The sequence below is a fragment of the Schistocerca gregaria genome, unplaced genomic scaffold (genome assembly GCF_023897955.1).
Source record: "Schistocerca gregaria isolate iqSchGreg1 unplaced genomic scaffold, iqSchGreg1.2 ptg000422l, whole genome shotgun sequence".
Classification (NCBI taxonomy): Eukaryota; Metazoa; Arthropoda; class Insecta; order Orthoptera; family Acrididae; genus Schistocerca; species Schistocerca gregaria.
The window spans coordinates 2300535-2308634 of record NW_026061853.1 but is presented as its reverse complement, the minus strand read 5'-3'; the positions used below and the strand labels follow the sequence as shown (position 1 = coordinate 2308634).

The window sequence follows — 8100 nt, the reverse complement described above, 5'->3', positions numbered from 1 at the left end:
CGAATGATTTCTTTTATCTCATCACACATTTCATCAATTTCTTCATCATCTGCGGACTACTTTTACGACTTTAGTAGGCGTGGGATTCGTGGCTATCTTGGCCACAACAATGCGTTCACTATGCTGTTTGTAGTAGCTTACCCGCATTCCTATTTTTATTAATTATTAGACCTACTTATGCATTAGCTTCATATTAGCCTTCCTAATACTAAAATCTATATCCGATGTTAACAATGACGCCGGTGGATGGACTATCAGGAAATTACTGACCGTCGAGAAAGTCACAAATATAACCGACAAGCTAATGGGCCCTTCACAGGAAAAGGTTTTTTGCCAGAAAACGGGGAAAATTGAAACCCAGCAAATGAGTAAAAAAATGTATATTCACTGACAAAAAAAATAGTGTACGCACACAACTTACACAACAATAGTCTGGGATTACTCTATTACGTAATACAGTTTTTGTGATTGTATCTTGCAGCTTTAGTTATTTTTAATTAAAAGAGGCTTTAAAAGGACAGAAAGAACGTGTTGGACTATGCTAGAGATCGTTCTGTTAGCACAGTCTTTACTTTGTAATCACTTTCGTTGACTTCGGCAACTCTCAACAGAAATCTCCAACCTAACCGAGACAATGTGCTACGATACAGCCGAGATCATGACAAGAGAATGGGCTACATCACACTCGAAGTAAATGTATATAGGTAAGGATCCCCATGACCTGTATACGTCTGTTATAAAAAATCTCCAATCCACTCTCCTCAAATAGACCGCAATCTTCTCTTGACCTTCAACTGTTACTATTTCAGAATTAGAAACCAGATTCAAAGAAAATTTGGCTACAAGGCACAAAACTAGAAAAATAAAAATAATAAAAGTGAGAACGTGAAACATGTTAGCAATAACCATAAACAGGAGATTTACAGAAAATATAATTGAGAAAGGAAATTATTAATATTATCGACCGTTTAGGAACTCTAGGCTACGAAATGGATAAAACCACATATCGAATAAGTGGTGGAAGAGATAGTGTGTTTTAAGATTAAATCCAAACAAGAATTAGAGAAAAATATATCGAAGCAAGGCCTCTATTACGAAAAATTGCTAAATCTCGAGACAAATTGTGTCCTTCTGTATTAGATGAAATGTTTTGGCCCCTAGTACGGATGAAACAGTATCTGCAGTATCAACAGGAACTTCGGACATGTGTTTCATATTTCATCCAAGCCTGCAGTCTATAAATATTTAAACAAAATACTAAAACAAAATACCACTACAGGGGAATTACTTACGAAGTAGTTCTTGGTAAAGAAACACAGGACACAATTACGTATGTAGGCTTAATACGAACTACAAGTGTGTTTATAAATCGCTATAGTTGCCTTGGACTAACGACGAGCAAATATCAATATAATCTGTACGCTTTTCAAAGCTGTTATCCATGAAAAAGCCAAACTACGTATCGTGAACAAAATACAATTTAACACCGAAACAATGACATTAGCTGACAATGGGCACAGACTTTAGTCAATGGGCACTGTTGAAAATTTGTGCCAGACCAGGATTAGCACCCGAGTCCCCTGGTTACGAGGGAGAGGCAATGATCACTGTGTCCGAATTACACAGTGGTCAACAGAATAGCACGAACTGCCCGAGCATGCCGTTCTTTAGATCCAAATTCTCAATTTCTCCATAGACTGCTAATGCACTGCTCCTTGAACATAATCCTCCTCCCCCTAATTATACAGTACATGGCGAAAAAAACAGACACCGAATATATGCAAACTTGGCCTTACGAACATTGCAGACGTCGTCTATGTAAGACACGTCAAACTTCAAAGAATTTACCAATTCGTTGCATTGTTTACTATAGACCACAAATCAAGTAACGTAAAAAAAGCACTGCGTCTATTGAGATCATGATTCAGAGTTAAAAAAAACTAATAAGTCGCCTACATATTACAGTTGCTGCCGAAAGAGGAGAACCATTATTTTCCCACAAAAGGAAATATAGTTAAAATTACGCTTCTATTTCGGTTAGTTTATGCGGTTACTAAAATTTGCAGTGAAAGTTACATAGTGGACTCTACCCTCCCCCCACCAGAAACGTAGTTATCGTGGCTGTTGTGAGACTTTTGTACACAGTTAGAGAAAGTGTGTTAAATGTGGCGCGGACGGAAACGCTAGGCTACGCTACAGGGCAATCTGCTCGCACAACGTTTAGTCGGCATTCATAATCGTTGGCGTAAACAACTCTCAGTCAAATTACCACCTTCCAACCTAACTTAGATCTCGGGCTACACTACCAATCGGCCTGTCATCACAACCAAAAATTCATTGAGGGGGGTGGGGGTATTTCCTGTAGCTCTCTCTAATGTATCTCTAGGCAAAACTGCCAGTTTTGTCAGACTCAACAGCAAGATTTACCAATGGTAAACACTTTTGAGACGGCTCGTAATTTTAGAATAGTCCTCTTCGTCTTACTTGGCATAAATTGTTCGCTGGCGTCCCAGCAGCTAGCTCCCTCAGTGTCTGCTTCTGCCATCGCACCACGCTAGTCTGCTGTTGTCCTAGCAGACCGAACGCACCGCACATCCGATACCTTCGGAACCACTCACTGGCCAGTTAGCAACTGAGCGGAACACTGTTTACATCGTGAAAGGAAAACTATGCAAAGATGTACACTTAAATGGCACGACTGAGTAGCACACACACAGTAATATCTGAGGAATGTCCTTCGACACGCGCAGAACGAAAGTCTTCTCGCGAACGTACAGCGTCTCTGAAAAAAAATCTCGTGACTATATTCCGGCGTTACGGCCAGGTTCTCATACAAATGAGCAAAAAAGGGTACATTTGAAATTCTTTTTGAGACAATGAAAATACATTCGAAAGATCTGTTTGGGAATTACGAGTGATAATACTATGAGCTTAAGTTTAGATTTTCAATAAAAAATGGCGCCCGTAATTATGATTTGATCAAGGGCCTGCGAGACTGGAGTACGCAGAGCGCGTGCAGTGTGGCACCTCATATGTTACCTGAATTCAAAAATGGGTAACATCAGTTGATACTACATTATTCCCCTGAAATTGAAAATGGATAACATCAGTCGATAAAACATAAAATTTATGGGAGCGTATACCTAACCGCAATGAAACAACCTTAAATTTAACGATACAGTGCTAATTCGAACTTTGAGTTCGATTTTTGAGGGTTTGTTTCACTCCTTATGCCTACACAAAAATTAGTTAATATTAACAAATGTCATATTATAGCTATAAGTTCCTAAGAAAAGTGTTTACTTTTAGGGGTCAGAGGTAGATGTTAAGAGAACGAACCACTTTTAATTTATGCTGCATGCCGTTCTGAGAAAATAGTTACCCGAAAAAAATGTGTTCAAAGTTTAGGGAAAACATTTAGTTATATTATTACTTCGATTTGCATGAACTGAGTGTTACATATATATTTTTAATGTCACTGAAAACGAATCTGAAGTCAGATTTTCAATATTCAAAACAGCTAATCCAATACGGAGGGCAACCGATTATGTTTTGACCAATTTTTACCAAAAATGTATTTTCGTTATTTACGTTTAGTCTGCAAGTCAAGGAGTATTTATCAACCCTTCCTCTACCTCTGATTGTTCCTAGACAGCAACTTCCTGTTCTTCTTGGCAGGAAAAGCCGATCTGTCAAAGCTGGATATGCAGCACTCGGCAGCCTGCACTTGATATTCGTCCGTATTTTCGGTGAGTATGTTTGCATGCATTCTGCAGTATGAATCATTTTGAGCACGTGCGACACGGGACGAGTTATCATCTACATCTATATGGATACCCTGCAAAACACATTTAAGTGCCTGGCAAAGGGTTCATCGAATCACCTTCACAACTGATAATTAATTGAAACCCTCAGCTGCCGACAGGTGTTGTTGATATACTTCGATGGGGACAGCTGAAAAGTGTGCCCCTACTGGGACTCGAACCCAGAATCTCCTGCTTACAAGGCAGACGCTCAATCCATCTGAGCCATCGAGGGCACACATGAACAGCACGACTGCAGGAATTTATCCCTCGCACGCTTCCCGTGAGACTCACATCCCCAACCGTCCACAATCCGCATACGTAATGTACTTAATAGGTATTTGTCCATCCACTCATTACTGGCTCACACTAAGGTGACGATTCCCGTAAGAGTTCCGGCAACCTGTGCGCATTCGCACAGACGAAGGTCAATGGCTGGGTAACGTTTAACCATAGATATGAAGATAGTAACTGCTCTCGAAAGAACAGGCGCCACTGACGACCTTGCAACTCTTCTAGAATACATGATAGACCGGCCGATGTGGCCGAGCGGTTGTAGGCGCTTCAGTCGGGAGCCACGCGACCGCTACGGTCGCAGGTTCAAATCCTGCCTCGAGCATGGGTGTGTGTGATGTCCTTAATTTAGTTAGGTTTAAGTCGTTCTAAGTTCTAGGAAACTGATGACCTCAGATGTTAAGTCCCAAAGTGCTCAGAGCCATTTGAACCATCAGTCCGTATGTTTGCACACTACTTACAGTAACTTATGCTAAGGACAACACACACACAACCATGCCCGAGGGAGGACTCGAACCTCCAACAGGGGGAGCCGCGCGAACCGTGACAAGGCGTTGGACACATGGCGGGTACCCCGCGCGGCTCATGGCAGCCGTGACACTGCTTCAAACAATGGACTGTAGAAACTTTTGTAAAGCACGGATTAAAAGAAAAAAAAACTTTCTGTTCCAAGAGTCTAGACAAGTACACCTTTAAAAAATGCAACTACAAAGAAATTGAATTTTCGAACGTTTTGAATGAGAACCTGTCCTTATGGAACACCGTTGATCAAATGTCACAGGGATTATATACTCAGGTTTCACATGTGGATTAACACTTTCTAATCAATATCCGGAATGAGCAGGGCTTAAAACTTTGAAGAGTTAAATTTCAAGGGCCGTTCTCTTGTATGCAAATAGTTTCACAGTAGAAATTTCTCTAGTTTTATTTATTAATTTATTTATTTATTTTTTGCTGTAGGTAAAGAAGGATAGCATTGTGAGGAAGGGGAAGGGGGGGGGGGAGGAATCTTGCATCTCCCACCTTGGAATTCTCAGTACAGAATTTTTATTCATTACGAGATTCTTAGCCACTTGCAGAAGTGATTTCGAGTGATTCTGCAAAACTTTTCCTTTAGCCAATCGTAGCAACTATAGGATTCCGTTCCTGCTGCATGACATGTCTCGGAACTTAAACTGACCAACTCATTTGCATAAAGAGCTAGCTTATCATCCGCTTCTTTACTTGCGTAGACCGTTCATGGTCTGCAAAGAATTTTTTTCTTTAATCGTTTTTTTATGTCTTTTATAAACTGCAACACTTTCTAAACTTTCTAAACTTAGCGCCGTTGAAGCATGGTCTTTTACTGAATGATCAAAAAGCAATGCTGACAGCTGGAGTCCAAGGTTTTTGTTAATCAAGCCGTTTGTATTCTTGTGGTGATATCTCCGTACAGTCTTTCATTCCCTAACGCATATTTCTTTATATCTAATTGAGAAGTGAAATACCGGTTTTCATAGATGCAGATTTAAAATATTTTAATATAACGCAATAAATATTTCATTAAAATTTTCATCCCCTTATGCTCGAAGTTCCAAAACCAGAAAAACACGTAGTTTTTAAAAATTGTAACATATTAGCCGAATACGAATTGTCAGATATATTTAGCAATCCTTTCATAATGAACCATTTTCTGAAACATCTCACACCCTTTAGGGGTTGGGTTTCAAAAACAATTAAACACGTATTCTTCTATTTAGAGCCGAGGAGCCAAATTCAAATCTTCATCCATTTAATTCTAAAAATGCTTTCATAGTGAAATATTTCATAAAACATTACATCCCCTATTTCACTCTATTAGTGAGTTAAATTTCCAAAAGCAACGAAACACATTTTTTTTACATCCAACCGAGATGTCAAATACCTATTTTCATAGATGTAGCTATAAAAATGCTTCATTAGTTCTTTAATAATGATTTATTTTCAAAAAACCTTCACTAATTATTTTATCCCCCAATGGAAGAATTTCGGAAAATGCTAAAAACCTGTTTCTTTTTTGTATCTGACTGAGACACCAAATGTCAATTTTCGTAGTTTTGTAGTTATAGCTTCAATAGGGACATAGGGACATATTTAAAAAAAAAGACTTTCAACCCATGTTTCACCCCCATAGGAGTGAAATTTCGAACAATCTCTTCTTAAATGATGCTTTCAGCGTAAGATTTACACCTTCATCAAATTTCAAGTCCGTATACTTTGCAGGTTGGGCTGGAAGGCTATGGGTCAGTGAAACCTGTGCCCCTATTGCACCTTCTTGGAGGTTGTAGTTCCAAAAACAGTGAAACACGTAGTTTTCAATAACACAATATTCATAGATTTCGCTTTAAAAACTCTTTCGCACTGAAATACTTTCATAAAACATTACATCCTATATTCCACCCTCTTAATCGTTGAATGTATCAAAAACAGGTTTTCATATATTTCATGAAACATTTCATCCTCTGTGATATGGGGTATGGTAGTGACACACCAAAATCACAATAGTAATCCGTTGTAGTTGCTACATATTTTATTACAATCAAAAGCATTATAAAATCACAAGGCCAGATCAGTTGGACAAATAATAAATAAATTTCGTTAAGTGGAACGAGACCCGTAAAACTTGAAATTTGAATATGACTAGGTATATATACTTAGGTAAAGCTTTACTTAAATAGCACAAATGTCCATAAAATTCATAGCAGAACTCTCACTACTTGCAATCAGGGGAGAAACAGATTAAGCGTAAGAATACAGATATTTAACGTTCGGCTTGCCAACTTTCCTAAACAAAACTGTATAAAAATGACTAAAACAGTTAAGGGGGTCCTTTAATTTTGACTAAACGGACCTTCAAAGTTACTTACTCAGTTGATTAATCAACAATATTCTTAGAACGATTACAACTAGAACATGACTATATGACAATACCCTTAAAATAAGGTTGCTTCAATATTTCGTGTGAATTGGCGATAGACGCGAGCAGACCAAGGATTCAAATCAATACAAGAGATCCACGAGGCAGAGAATGACATAGAAATATACTCAACATGGCAATGCAATTGAACTTTGGATGCTATAGTTCAGCACCGGAAAGATGGAATCACGCAAAAGTGACAACATAACCCAAGATGTAAAGGAGAGGACATGGCCTCAAATATCTCTCTGCCGCCGTGGTGCTCTGCTCCCAGTATGCTAGCGTCGACCGCTGCCAGTTATCTCTAACACAACACACATCAAGAGCAGACAATTTTCTGAGACATAAACTACACAACCCTATCTGGAGAACAGGTGAGCAATACAACTGGACTGAAACCAATGAGCCTCCGTGAGTTACTTGGCCAGTGCCAGCCCTTAAACTTTGATTAATAAGATCGCTAAAAATCATACCAAAGTTAAGATGACGAGACTTATCTCCAGGTTCGCCATATTAGTGGCAGAGACAATGAATTGGCGACGCTCTTATCCGTATGTTCGCGGCAGAGTCTGGGGAAGGCAAGGGCCACGTGGAGCCGGATCTGGGGGTCAATTTCCTTCTCTCCGAGACACCCGGCTTCTTCTGCGACTTAGCCGGCAAACAGGCCGAGGACCCCGGGTGGGGACCGATTCGGCAGCAGTTGGCGGATGGCGAGGTCTTCGGGGGGTGGGGTGGGCGGGGGGTGTCTTGTGTAAAGGGGAAGACAACCGTGGTGAAGGGAAGGTCTGTATTCCACAGGAACGAGTTAGCATGGCACTCAGATATTTCCACGATTCGGCGGTAGGGGATCATTTGGGGTTCTACAAGACCTTGAACAGAGTTCGGGAACACATGTTTTGGCCCAACCTATATGGCGATGGCATGCGATTTGTTGGCAACTGTGTCCAGTGTAAGCGCGGTAAGCCCCACGTTGGGCCGCACAGAGAACTACTACAGTCGGTTAGCGAGCAGTGTCCTATGGACCGCGACTCAAAGATCGAAACATCGATCGACGGAAACTGGCGCCAT

At 40.1% G+C, this 8100-nt stretch overlaps 1 non-coding gene across 1 annotated transcript; it reads right to left on the bottom strand.

Moving 5' to 3' along the window:
- Positions 1 to 3964: 3964 nt before the first annotated feature.
- Trnat-ugu (transfer RNA threonine (anticodon UGU)) lies at positions 3965 to 4039 on the bottom strand. Its single transcript has one exon. It is a non-coding gene; the product is annotated as a tRNA-Thr (tRNA).
- Positions 4040 to 8100: the final 4061 nt, after the last annotated feature.